The sequence below is a fragment of the Pinus tabuliformis genome, chromosome X (genome assembly GCF_031772625.1).
Source record: "Pinus tabuliformis cultivar Carrire ecotype Pingquan chromosome X, CPIR1, whole genome shotgun sequence".
NCBI classification, from domain to species: Eukaryota; Viridiplantae; Streptophyta; class Pinopsida; order Pinales; family Pinaceae; genus Pinus; species Pinus tabuliformis.
In genome coordinates this window covers 855,363,669-855,378,927 of record NC_142308.1, presented here as the reverse complement: position 1 = coordinate 855,378,927, position 15,259 = coordinate 855,363,669, and positions in this window count along the sequence as shown.

Sequence of the window (15,259 nt, the reverse complement as noted above, 5' to 3'; positions counted from 1 at the left end):
ATGAAAATAGTTGTGTTTGAAGGGAGAGCATAAATATACCACTCATTTTGGACTTCATTGTTAGGCTTAGATACTGCTGGTATCTTATTCAATAATTTATTGAAGCGAGAGTTGAATTCCTTTATTGGTTCTTTAGGTTCAACTTTCAAATTGGAGAGATCATTGATTAGGGTAGTTGTGGATCTATCATCTCCAAATTTAGTTAAGAACCACTCTTGAAAATCATCCCAACTATCAATAGAACCTGATGGTAATGAGAAGTACCATGATCCTGTTGCTCCTTGCAAATTATATGGAAATAATCTTACAATTGCATCTTCTTCTACTACTTAGTTCAAGTTAATGGACAACATAAACTTGTTTATGTGTTCCTCATCCAATAGGGCACTATTAAGATTGAACTTTGGTAACCATTTCTCTGGATGGGCTGGCAATGGAAGTAAAGGTGCAGCCATCCTAAAATCTCCTGGATTTTTCCATGGCCTTTGAGGAGGTTGAGCCATTGTTGGTATTAGAGAAGAGGAAGATGTAATAGTGGTTGAAGGTGATTGGGTAGAGGAAGATGGAGTTCCAGTACCTGTGTGAGTCACAATCTGGAGTGGTGAGGTGGATGGAATGAATGAAGATGATGATTGTGTTGAAAAAATAACCTCGATGTGAGATTCAGATGGTGTCTTCTTAGCTTTCTTACAGCTTGGTAGAGGGAATTCAATGGTGGGATTCCAAGTTTTTCTCTCTGTGATCTAATTAACTGTTGAGATGGGGTAAACTGAGAGGTAACACTATCTTGGGATATCTTAGATTCCTCTTGAGATATCGAAATCCATTGTAATTTATGAATCAAATATTGGACTTTAGGGGCTTCGATAGAAGAAGAATGATCTGGGTTCTTTGGGATTTCAAAAAGTGGGCTCTATTGTTGTTTTTACAACTTCTCGCTTAGGATTAGGAGATTTGGAATTCGATCGAGAAGTTGGAGGTGATGGTGAGGGATTTTTACTCTTAGAATGGTCTGTTAATTTGGATTTAATTGCCATTCACAATCAGGCCCTCCTTCTAGCACCAAAAATGTTGAAGCCTCAAAAATCGTTGCTTACAACATTGGGGGAAAACCACCCAATTCTGTCATTGGTTGGCAGCTTCTTTTCCATTTGGTGTAGTGGCTCTAATTGGGGGTAACGGGACCATTTTCCCAATATAAATTATGATAGTGCTGATGGGGTGATATATAATAGTTCGACGGAATGTTTATGCTAAAACTAATCTAATCTAAATTAATAATCACATGCATATATCCTAATTTAAACATTATCTAGCTATGACTATACCCAGGAATAAATTTGAAACATGCGATCTACAATAATGTCCTAAAGAAATTGGTAATAAAGATCATTCAACTGCAATATGAAGTGAAATCATTTTATCAATAATCATTTCAGATAAATAGTTAGCTGAAACGATTGTGAAAGATATATCGCATACAAAATTATTCACATATTCAGCCTAAAATTTGAACCATCACCATACAAAGGTGCAATAATTCTAACCAAGCTTTAAGATTTCATACATAAATAATTTGAAGAAAAATGATTGCTTAATACATAAACAAACAAAATCACGAGATAAAAGTACCATTTTTAATAAGTTTTGCTCATGTGTTTCAGTAATATCGACCTACTTCCAATCAATCCAACACCATCTAAGAGTACAAAAGTGAAATTTCAGTAGAAGATGCCAGATAACATAAAAATAAATCTTGTTCCATTCTTTTCACCAGAACTTTCCTCAAAGGGATAGAAGTGCATGTTTTGAAGATTGTTTCTGATAAAATTTCTGGACCCCTCTCTAACTACATGAGAGGGGTTTAAATACTAAACTATAAATCCTAATAATATATTATTACAAAAATAGTTGAAGAGGTTTAAGAGACCTTCCTCGAATTGTGGAAAACAAAACAAAAATAGAAATTAAAACATGGTGACTAACTCCTTTGCATTTGATATTTAAGATCATAGATGTTTGTAATGAGTTTGAGCTATGTCAGTCGACTGATCACAGATTTCAACTGCCCAGTGAACACAACATTGGTAGTGCTGGAACCATTTTCTGCATGGAAGAGGTTAGGCAACACGGGGTCATCCACCAGTTGTAAGGTTTAACTAAATATTTCCAGTACACTTTCCACTTTAACCTAGTCATTTGCTTAATTGCTTCCTCTTTTTCTCCTGTTGCCTACCTCCACTATTGTTCGAGTTGTTTGACATTTGGAAGGAAACCTAGTAGAGACTCTGCCCCCAGCTTTCGCTGTGTAGATTTTCGTTGATGTTTTCAATAACACATTTTGTTGCTGTTGTTGCGACCGTCATTGGCTTTTCTACTTGCCTAAGCCGAGAATCCTAGTCTGCAAATAAAATTTCTTTATGTGACTCCTCCAGTATAGGAAAATCACCCTTCCTCCCATCCTCTGAATTCTTCCAGGTGATGAAGTCAGAAACTCTTTTGAATACTTCATCTTATTCGAGTCTCATCTCAACAACTTGACTCGTTAACTTGTCACTAGTCTCACAATAAGGACTCAACTGTGAGACCTTCTGGCATATAAGTTATTTTTGATGCATGAGATGGGAGTTCAGGATGAGCACTTCGATTATAAACCAATCAATATTTGGGTTGTCCTTATACTTATCTATTAATGCTTGTATATGCACTTCCTTTTCTGCTAAATTGGCTTGATGTTTTATTTCAATCTGCTCGAATTCTTGTTGGAGGTTGGCTATTTGCAATTCTGCTTATTGGATAGATTTTTATTGCTCTAACTATTGTTCCAACAGCAGAATATTATTTTCTTTTTCTCTGAGCAACATTTGTACTTCTATTTCTTTGTCAATAGTCATTGTAGCGTAGGCTCCTTCAAACTGACACAGTCTAGTAAGGTTATTATATGGGTTGATGGGTGAGTCTTTCTAGACAATATCCATCGATTGATTATCAAGAGTAGTAGTAGTTCTAGCATCCAACTTCCTCTTCTTTCTCTTCCTTTTGACAATATCTTTGTGGGTTGGGCTATAGAACACATCTAAAGGAGGAATATCCTCAATTCTCAAAACAATTTTAGAGGTAGGATTGGCAGGAATGTGTTCTACCTCTTGAGTACTTACAGTCTTCTCTACTGTAATTTCTTGAGTTTTTTTGTGTTGCAAAGTTTGTGGCTTAGGTGCTTTTTTCTTTGTATGGAGATTTTTATTAAAATTCTCCCATTCTTTCTCTAAATCAACCACCGAGGGTTTTGTTGACTGGGTGGAGGTGGAATGAATTTCATCTTGTTTTCTAGATGAAGTTTTCTTAGCTATCTTTTCTATAGATTGGGTTGTATCCTTTTCTGACTCCTTGCTTTTTCTTCCCCCATTCTATGAATGTTGCTTTGATTTCTTTAACTCCCTGGTAGAATTCTCTTAGGACTCTACTTGGGGATCATCTTTAGAATTTTCTCTGGAGCTTCCTTCTAGGCTTACACTAGTTCAATCAATAATTGGTCCAATGGGACCTTTAACAATCTCCTTTCTCTGTATTGATGAAAGGATTTAAGCTCTTCTTGGTCAAAAAGTAGTGGTGACATGTGCTTCACTTCTGTGAATGTCTCTTTGTAGGAAGATGTCATCAAATGCATCTTCCTCATGATTGAATACCTTCACTTTTACCATGGTAGTGAAGTCTTTGCCACTGCCATTTGGGTCATACTAGCGACCTGGGAATTTAGGCAATTTCAGAGTTTGCATGATCTCTACTTCTTTGAATGCATGACCCAAATCATGCAGTGCAAATGCTCCACACTGTAATAGAAATGTAGGCCAAATGGCCTTTTTCACTTCCTTTAATCCTTTGCTTAGCCCACCCTCACTAGCTATTTGATAAGTTATCTCTCTAGCCATCAATTTGTTTAGAACATAGTATGGGAGGACATGAGGTGAGGTGATGCTCCCAAAAACCCTGATATATGTGAATGTTTCCTCTCCAAACCATCTGGCCACTAGGAGGATATCTACCTCAGCTTCCTTAGAAAACCTAGGTGCATCTCGGTTGTAAACCTATTTGTGGATAGGCAACATGACCCCATGACAAATTTTGTAAAAATGTGGGTGAAACTAAGACTCACACACGTCCTTATGATATATATGAATGGGAAGTGGATCTTTCACAGTGCATTTCCATCCCATGATAGGAAACTTTGAACCAAAACAGATTGCATCCATCACATAGGCACTCATAAAAAATGGAGGGTAAACCCTTGTTGAGACACACCTTTTCCTCCTATAATCGATTATTTCCTTTTCTAAATTATCAGAAAAAATTTGGGCCCAATTGATTATGGTTGTGTTTATGAATGCATCTATTAATAACAGCCATTCTGGGGAAAATTTAGTGCTATCGGTCTTGCCAAACATCCTACATAGCATGGCTATTGAAAAACCATGGGAAGTAGAAATAGATGCAGTAGAGTACATACCTACTTTGTCCTTTTTGATCTTGCCCTCATTATTCGACCAGGTTCGGGTGACATCTGCTAGGTCCTTGTTCTCTTTGGAAAACTTCTCAAGGAACTATTTGATGTAGGTGGCTTGTGGCTCTGGTAGGTGATACATAAGCCATAAGCTATCTGGTGAAAAAGATCCCATAACCTCTTAGCTTCTATTCTTAAATTATCTGTCTGAGATTTCAGCCTGATCAACAATTCACTTGACCATATCTGTGTAAGGGATTATCTTTGAGCATACGGCTATGCGATGTAGAAATGAGCATGCCATCTCAAAAATGGTGGCATCTGAGGAAGTACAACTGTCAGCTGTGACCTATGTTTCCAGAGGTCTTGGTTGTTCTTCTTCTACTAAATCATACATGGTTTCCCACATAGAGGTCCCTCCTTCTCTATTGCATGTAGTATCTCTGAATAGAGGATTCATTTCTGATTTCTTAGATGCAACTGCCTTGCCCTTCTTTGTCATTTCTCCCAAAGACTTCTCTTGTGGATTTTCCCTGAAAATGGAGAAAAACAACAACTATCGGATATACAGAGATAAGAATGAACGTAAGTTGGGATAATAAAGATAACTTGAAAAGGTGATAAGAAAGGAGTTTAATTTGAACGCAAGTGATAAGATATCATATCATCTTGGATGGATTTTCATATATAAATGCCATTAAATTTTACTAAATGCCCACTAATGGTTTGTTATCTCTTAGCTTTAATGCTCATTAATGTCTGCATCGTAAGTCAGGAAGAAAGCTTCTAGGGTGGTGAGCCTTTAAATTGCAAAAATGGTGATTTTGTGATTTGTGAAGCAATCTCGCAGATCACATTATCGCATTATGTTTGTATACTTTCCTTATTGTTTCTACGAGATGCGAGATGTGGGCCGCTTACTATTGTTTCCAAGACATAACCCATTTGTCAGGTTTTCTTGTGTAAAGTGCTTTTTATTAAGCAGCGAACCTAAATACTTTTCTGTGATGTATCTCAGGACTTGGTCCAGGTCTCAATCGCATTCCGTAATCTTGATGGATGGTAAGTTTGTGGTGTTCTTTTAAATGTCCGAAATGCAATGCGGTAAGGGAAATGTTGTTATCGCAATTTTGCATCTCGCACATTTTAAGGTAACTCATTAAGGTGTGCCTTCTAAGATTAGGGATATGTGATGCGGGCCTTAGTTTTAATAAAAATGCCTTAGGACTTAGTTTATATAAGAAACGTACTAGTTTCAAATTATTAAAGCATAGACTCTTCTTTTGATTGCTTTATACTAGATTTGATGGATTAGCAAGGCTTTCAATCACACTTGATCGTGTGATATGTGGGAAAGCGATAAATTTAATAGTTTTTTGAAAAGGTGTTTGATTGATATCTTGTTTTATTCCAAAAATTAATAAAGAAAATGCCTAAATGCTAAACTTATTTTTGGAAAGATTTTTTAAAGGGCCCCCATTTATTAATGTAATATTGACTACTACTATTAACAAATGGGGGGTTGTTGAATAGCACAACAGACCCACAGGCTTCCTTTCTACAAGAAAGACACTAAAGCTTGTGAACTTGATGAAGCAAGGCAAGCTACTATGAAGGTTGGAAGGGAGGCTCCAAAACGAGGCTAAGGAAAAATTTTGGAGGGTGGTTGTAGCCAGTACAACACATCGGTACTTTTAACCCCAAATGAAGTCAAGACTTTCCATGTGTATAGGGAAAATATATTATTGAAGGTCACGTTATACCTATTTCATATTGAACCAATAAGGGAGTCAACTCCCAGTGTAAGCTTGGAGGGCAGCTCCAAAGCAAAATCTTAAGCTTGGAGGGCAGCTTCAAAGAAAAATCTTAAGAAGAAACCCAAGAGAGATCTACACATGAGTCAGAGCACTTAGATTAGAAGTCTCGAAATGGGGGAGGAAACACCAATAAATAGTCCAAAAAGGACACAATGAGAACTACATAAGAGACGGCCAAGAAAACCTCAACAAAGAAACAAGCAGAAGTTGCCTCTACATCAACTCAGTCAGGTAAAAGCCCAATTATTGACTTGGAATAGGAAGGGGAACAGATCAACAAAAAGCTTCATATAGATTCAAATCATGAGCAAACATCTGAGATACAAAATCCTAAGCAAACCTAGCACAAGTCAAATCTAGAAACGACACAGGAAGGAGCTACGGGCACTCAGGATGTTGACATCATTCTTGCTACTCCTACTTCAGAAATTGTTCTAAGAATTGAAGAAATACCTCCTTTAGATGTATTCTATAGCCCTACCAAGAAAGTTGTACTCAAGAGACAAATGAAGAAAATAAAGTTGGACGTTATAGCTGTTACGACTTCGGAAAATGAACCAATGGATATCGTATGGAAGGACTTGCCCCCGAACCCATCTGAAGATCTCACAAAACTATTGCAATTCGTAGGATTTTATGCCACAACAACTATTGAAAAAGAAAAAAAGGTCCAAATGTTGCTCAAAGAAAAGGAACAAAGAATTCTGCTGCTTGAACAAAAATTAGCTCAAGAAAAGTCTAATCAGCAAGCAAAAATACAAGTAGCCCAGCTCCAAAAGGAATTCGAATAGATGATAATACAACATCAAGCCATCTTAGTGGAAAAAGATGCATGGATACAAGCTATAATAGATAAGTTTAGTACAATCTACAAATCGACGAATTCATCAAGGAAGCACTCTACCTTAATTCCCTAATATTGCAGCAGAAGGAAGTACTTTGCCAGGAAATCTCGCAGATAAGTCCTTATTGCAAGACTAGTGATAAGTCAACAAACTAGGTTATTGACATGAGGCTCGAATACGACAACATCCATAAAAGGATTTCTGAGTCTATCACCTAGAAAGAATCAGAGGATGAGAGGAAGGCTAACCTACTGAATCTGGAGGAATCTCACAAAGACATTATGTTCATGGATTGGGATTCTCAGTTGAAACAAGCAAAAAAGTCAACAACGATAGTAGTGACAGTAGAAAACATCGTAATAGAAGCCATCAATGAAAATTTTCATGGTGCTAATCTTTTCAAGGAATGTATACCACGATTTCTTCTAAATAAAAACAGTTAGAGTAGTAATGGAGATAGGTAGCATAACAATTAGAGGAGGCGATCAGAGAGGTAAACATGTTGAATTGGGAAGCATATTGGCATTTCTTAGTGAAACCACACAGCCAGTGGATGACCTTGAGGTGTTTAACAACCTCTACAAAAAAAATGGTGCCAGCACTAACAAATGCCATATTTATTGGCCAATTAAAATGTACACTCCACCTTAATTCCCTATTATTACAGTAGAAGGAAGTACTTTGCCAGGAAATCTCGCAGATAAGTCCTTATTGCAAGACTAATGATAAGTTAACAAACCAGGGTATTGACATGAGTGTTATAGACATATTTGGGCACTTCAACCCCAATCACATATGTCGATAAACCAAGGGCTCTTTAACCCCTAAAAGTGTTGTTTCATACCCTAAAGGATCATGGTCAACTGATTACATCATTTCCCAGAAGTTCCACCTGAAAAACCACTCAGAACTGGCCAAAACTGGACCATATTGATTGCTCCATGGTCGAGGTGCGATGATACTAGTTTCTACACTAGCTAGGTGCGATGCATACTGAAGAGGCCTTCTATAGGGTGAGATGAGCGAGAATGGACAAATGGCAGAGAAAGTTTGCTAAGTGGATGCTCATGGAATCTTCTAGAAACTTCTCCCATGACACTTGCCTCTCTGAATTCGCCCAGGGATGGGTAAGAGATCAATGAAATCTCCAAGTGGAACCAAGAACTATCAATGGAATGACACTAATCAAAAAGCCAGAGCTGACTCACACCCTTGCAAGACATCTATAAATGGATCCCTCATCTGAGAGATCTAGGTGCTGGAATTTTGTAATCCGTAAGGAAGTGCTATTAGTTTTTCTTTGAGAAAGAACATTGTATTGTTGGGTGATCCTGCTTTTCATGAGGTGAAGAGGGCTTTGATGCTGGGAGGATGATGCTGGATCAGACACTTGGGTTGTAATCCTCTCTTCTACTATTAATAAAGTTCTTTGAGTTTTCCTCCATATAATCATGTATTTGTGAATCTTGTTATTTGTGAATGCAATTGTATGGTCAATGTATTTTTGATTTGGCATTGTTTATGATATTATAAATCGAGATGCTTTGATGGTGTTTTGTTACTTTGACTCTATAGGTATTCTCTAAAGTGGGACAAGTAGGAGAGGAGTTGCAAGCTCTATCAAGGGAGAGAGAAATCAAGCAAGGAGTCAAGTGAAAGATCCAGTTTGGTCCCCTTTGCTTCTCTGTTATTAATCATACATAAAGGAAATCACAAATTGCTTTGATTGTTTGCTTCTAAGATAGCTACCCATCTTAGTGGGACTAGCAAATCGAAAAGACACTAATTTTCCCAGAAACAAAATGGAGACTCCACTGGGGAGCGAATAGTTTGTTTTTTTATTGTTTATTGTTTGCTTTATAAAATATAGATGGAGCCTGAAGTTAGCCAGATAGCCTTGGAACTGCTCTTTCTATGCAATTGCAAAGTAGATGAACGCTGCTTCAGTCAATCTCCGGGTTGGTTTATGAACTGAACATCTAACTTACAAGCATTCTAAGCGCCCTTGTGGTAGCTCAATAACCTTCTAAGATCATACCCCTGTACTTTATTCTTTACTATTCATAATAGCTTAGCCTAAATCCCTGAACTCAGATGCAAATTTGACCAAAAACCCAACTCAGTTTCACTCCCTGGCACATCGCACTGTCTGCGATTGGAAGCCTGTATGCATCACACCTCCCATGTGTAGAAGTTGAGATGAATCCCTGTTTCTTTGAAGGATAGGTGTGATGACTGAGTATTCCTATTTATCTCTTAGAAATTTGGGTTTTTTTCCTTGTTTTCAGCTCTGTTTAATTGTGTTGCTGCTTATGATTAGTATCTCATTGCTGAAACCTCCTTCCTTTACATTATTTAGCCTCCATTGATTAGGATTAGTAGATTTTTTAATGTATTTTTCCGTCATTTGCGATCCTTTGTCAAAACTAGCTTAGTTGAATTGTCGTTTTTTGATGCAAAAAAGTGTCCTAACTGTCATTTTGATTCAAAAAGATGAGTGTCGTAAAGTCATCCTCCTCTAGATAGTCGATTGTACTTTTGTCATTGTATTTGATTTTAATTGTTAATATTTGAAGTGTCAGAAGTAGCTTTCTATTTGAAATCGAAAAGTGTCGTTTTAGTCTTCCTTTCGTTTTGAAAAGAAATTGTCAAAATGTCGCTTTGAAGAAAATATTTTAGATCTATACTTAGTTTTCCTTTTTTGGCATTCTCACATTAAAGTAACGAAAAAAACTACATGCATTTGCATTTTCATTTAGACTATGTGCAAAAATGATTTAGGAAATGTGCATTTAGTGTGTGCTCTTTGCTCTCTGTTGAAAGAATCGTAATCTTCTTTCCTTAGTAGCTAGGATTTTCATTGCTAAAAGAAAATAAACGACTGTTTATCATTTTAGATTGCATATTTAGGAATTTTACATCTACATCACGTGGTGAACCTTGAAACAAAAAATTCTAAACAAGATCAACTCTAAAATAAATCTCAATGAACATAAAAACGCTTTGGAACCTAATGCAACACATCTAGAAGTCTAGGCTAGAGACGTGTTTTGGTGTTGTAAAACCTGGTAACTATCATTTTCATCGAAGGTTGGGTGATTCCTCCTCTTTGATACGACAAGTGCTAGTATGGACTTGTGCTCCCCATACCGTTGAGTATATATTGGGAGACCACAATAGGCTGATATCCTTTATCCATAGGAAGCCGTGTCTGCCGCCCTATCGATCGCAATGCACTGAACATAGCATTCAGGAAGATTGACTACCGTACATAAGTCCTCCGTAATTTCTCTTTAATTTACCACCAAGGTGTATATTGTAGTTTTGTGATTGGTTTGGTAAACCCTCTATCTATATTTCTAGAGTATTCACTTTCGTTCCTTTTCAACTCCTTAAAATAAAAGGTCCATCTAAGCACTTGTCATTTCAGGCTCATTAAAAATTGAAGGCGACTAGAGTCATCTTTAGCTTTTTCTCGACTCTTAAAAATTGAAAAAGCGAAGTTGTGTTAAAGTGTCATTAAAATTTATTTAATTCAGAATAACATCATTTTCCCTTAATTTTGAGTTGATCAAGTAAACCGCAATCGTGGAAGAAAGTCATCAAAACCCCATCGTTCATGGAGACTAGCGATTCAACCATCTTTGACTCCAGAAACGAAACCATTCCAGGAAAAATGGTCTGGTTTAACTGAGTCCAATTCACCTGATTTATTTGAAACTTGTGTTTCAACATCGTTAGAGACTACAGTTACTCCAATCATTTCTGGTACATCTACCTTTATAGAAGAAGCTCCGCGGTTACAAGAGGACATTAGAACTGATCCTAGTGTAACGGTAGACACTTCTATACCTGAGACAACTCCATCTAGAGTTGAACCAGAGACTGAAGTTCACTTACCTGAACATCTGGAAGTTGAGTTCCAAAATTCAGAAGGTGTCACCCCTCCAGTATCTGTCACTACAGAAGCTATACCTTCTTCGGCTCCAGAAATATTTTATGGACCTGACGGTCTTCCTCTTCCACCGAGACTGATTGCTATAGAAGAGATTGTAGAGGATCTTCCATCCAGTACCCCATTTCATTTTGGAACTGGGATCCACTTATATCCTTCTACTACTGAAGTTAGTTCTTTTAATCATCCTTCATCGCAAGTTCCTGTTGAATCGCTAGGAAATATTTTGGATAGACTAAATATGTCTGAGCAACCATAAACATCTAGGACTGTGTCATCTGATACAGCCTCAACAGAACTCCTCGCTGCCACTCCGACGATGTTTGCTAGTATACCATCTATCCCAACTAGTTATCAACCACTAGATGGAGTCCACCTAGGGACTATTTCGATGTCATGGTCTGTTCCTATTTGTTCATCCGGAATCCTATTTGGCATTACTTATGTTGAAACTCAGCAAATTGATCCTGCATACCAGTTTCAATTTGGGCAACCCAGTCTTCAAAGACCGATCTATCCTTTGAGCACTGGATTGCCGCCATATGGAGGGTAGTATGCTTTTTCATTGTTCCCTCCTGGAGAACAACCATATGAGAGTTTACAAAAAAATTTAGGTCAAACTGGAATTACATCCAGTGGTTGGTTACCAATACTGCCTCAACAGCCAAGAGTTGTATATTCAATGCAACCAACTCAACCTGTGTCGAATATTCCCACTACACTTGCTATTGTGACAGTGTCGCAAGTATAAGCACTATCTTTTGTATGTCAACCTCAATTTTCTCAGGTTGCAATACAATAACCTCTTGTCTCTATGGCTCAATCACAACTAGAACGTTCAACCATAGTTATTACAGGTTCAGCTCCAGTGTCAGACAAGTTCAGTTTTTGCATCTAGAATGTGTGGAAACTGACACTTTCTTGTCCTTGATTCAAGACCGGAAATGTTCCAGCAAATATAATTAGTTTTTGTGAAGAGTCAGAGCAACCATGAGTACTGCCAGATTTATTAAGTGTGTGACTGTGGGGATGGTGCTGTGGGAAAGACTTGCATGCTTATTTCCTACACAAGCAACACATTCCCAATGATACTGGTGCATTATTTGGACAGGGTATCAGCCTCCTCATTGCTGGAGTGATTTTGACTGCAAACCAAAATTACACAATATAAACCATATTTTCTACACATGTCATGGAATATTTTTATGCATAGTTTTAGTTGTACAAGCCATATTATCACATCGGCAAGGAGCATCACTTATGTACATGTCAGCGCCTGGCATCGTTCAGCAAATTAGTAGCCTGCAATCCGATTTGAAATTGTTTCAATCTGATCTTGAGAATTCTGTGTCAGAGGATAAGCATGTGTAACATAATGCGAAAGACACAGCAACTTAATTTTTCATCTTCAACAACTGCACAACCCATATTGACACCTTGGCTTCTCATGAAAGAGCTGGCCAAGATAGAGAAGATCAACTTTCAAACTTTCAGCTGTTATTGAAGAAGTTACACGTGAGCATTGTGAAAAAGAAGGAGATAAAAGGTAAAAGAACTAGTTTTATTAAAAATTGGTTTTTATTTAAAATAGCAAATGAAAAATGCCAAGTCAAAATATGCCTAAAATAAAATGAAGAATACTTGCCACAGCAGAGAACAAGATTCGATTGCCTATGTTTATCTTCAGTAATGGGATTGACACCTATAAATGCCACCTCTTCATCAGTTATCAACAGATTCGAGTAGAAAATGGAGTGCTATTCTATCTTCAGAAATGCTGATTGGCTTTTTAGTTTTGTTTGTTTAATGATGATAAAACCATCCCTTATTTTGGTCGATGGGTGTTTTCAGAGTTGAGTCTATTTATTGTATTGAAAAATCACTTGTAGGTAGGTTTTTGGAGAGCTGTGGGAGAAAAAATTAGAGTTTCATTGTACAGCTTTGACAGAGGAATAATTGAATGGTCAGCTCTGATTTATAAGATTCCTGTGGCTTGAAGTTTAGCATAATGTATTTTCTCTGTGTTTCATATGTATCTTGTAATGTTTTTCATTTCCATTCATAAATCGTTTTCAGTTTGAATGCTTGAGAGTAAGAAAGGTAGAACTCAGTCATTTCTCTACCTTGAGGAAGTGTTCAGACTTTGTGTGGCTTTCTTCTGTCTGAAAGGGATTCATTGTTTAATGCCCTTTTCAGCTATCTTAAACAGCCTTTCCATGCCATTTAATTTCAATTTAATTGTTAAACTTCACTCCTATCTTGCCTTATGGAATAATCTGTACCTTTGATTAAATTTCTGCTCTTGCTATCTTTGCCCCATGTAGCCTAGAAAACCCAATCATTTATTAAAAACCCTTTTCTTATCTATTTACTAGCCTAAAATCAGTTCCCATTCTAGAGTCATCTCGCACCCTATTGCTCATTGTATCGATATTGATTGGAGAGAGCCCTCTCCTGTCCTCGTAGGGCTAGCTACGAGGCTAAGCTTGGTTTGATGTTGCCTCATGTTTTTCCTTCCTCAGTCTGAGGTAGATTTGAGCGCTAACATAGTGGCAACGATACTAGGGAAGTCCTCCTTGGTAAAGGATAACAAAGTTCAGATCTGATGCTGATGGTGGATAGCAGTCAGACACATATGAAGGCTAAAACATTCACTTGCGGACTCCAACTTGATCCGGAGATTCCAGTGCTTGCTGATCCACTCATGCAATGGTAGGGTATGTGGCAAACCCTGCACTGTGTGAAGCTGTAAAAGAAGTAAGAAATCAGTTAGCAGATTTTGAAATTAATGAAGTTTTTTTTCAATGCCTTGCTTCAATGTTTTAAATCTCCGAAGCTACCTCTTGAAGCTAAAACTGGTGTCTGTGAGTTAGTTGTTGAAAGAATTGAGAAGGAAATTCAGTGTTTAAATGATCAGATCCAGTCTAATGAATTCCGAGATCGCAAAAAGTTCTTGGAAATGCTCCCTCCTTCAAAACAAGAAACAATAGAGTTGCCTACAGATGTTTTCATTGATAGTGTGCAGCTGGATGTATGTATTGCAGAGTTGGGGCAGAAAACAGAGTCTAGATTTCGCGATCCTATTGCGATGTACATGGAAATGTTTTTCAGTTTGACTGACAAATCAAACTGTCTTTTACATGATCAGACTCATTATGTGCATGTAGGGCTGCCAACAATTGCATCTGTGATCTAGTTGAAGCACTCTCAAGTAGCGTTCTTCTCAAATTTACTTGAATGGTTGATCTGGTATTATAGTATTACCTAATCTATTGTTTTTGTAGCAAAGTAGGGTATATTTTGTAAATAAATAAGCAGCTAAAGGGCAACATTTCGTTCTAATTTCATTACAGTTTTGGTTGGAAGTTTGCTGAGTCAGTTTTTCAATCATTTCAGTCAAGTTTCAGTCCATTAATGAGTTGAAAGTTTCGGTTGTTTGTTGAAATAATGGACTGTTGTTTGTTGAAATAATGCACTCCATAGCCCAATGGATGGAGGCACTATCTACTCTCCCAAAGCTCTGTAGTTCTTGGCACCTCCAAGAAGCGGCAGTTGCCATCCCCATTGGAGCCAATGTTAGACTTGGTCCTGTCAGTCCCTTGTCAGAAACAAATTCTCCAAAGTTCATTTCTTGTCATTTGCAGTCACTGATGTTACTGTGGTCCAGAAAAGAGTCATTTTAATTCTTGAACTCAGGGTTTTGTCTTCAGAAGTATTTCAATAACATGTGCAAGCAAGAAGAAGGTTTAGTAAGTTATTATTTTAGGGGTTTCAATGATCAAAAGGATAATTCTTCTCCAAAACCCTATTTTGGAGAAGAAGTTGTCAAATTAGTTGTTTGCAATAAGTATATTTTTAAGGTCTGCCCTCATGTAGAATGTTGAATGCAGGCCCTGGTCACCTTGCCAGGACTCATCAGCTCTTATCCCTGCAAGGAGACAAAGAAATCAGGAGTTATTTTATCTCAATGTTTGAGATATATTCAGGATAGGAAAGAGGACATGGTGGTTGATAATAATCACCTTCTTAAGCACAAACATGAGGAACAGTTCATCAGACAGAAACAAAGACTCAAATGGTTCTTGTAGTAGCTTCTTTGGATAACAAAGATCAGTTTATAGCTTTGGTGGCTGATAGGAGTAAA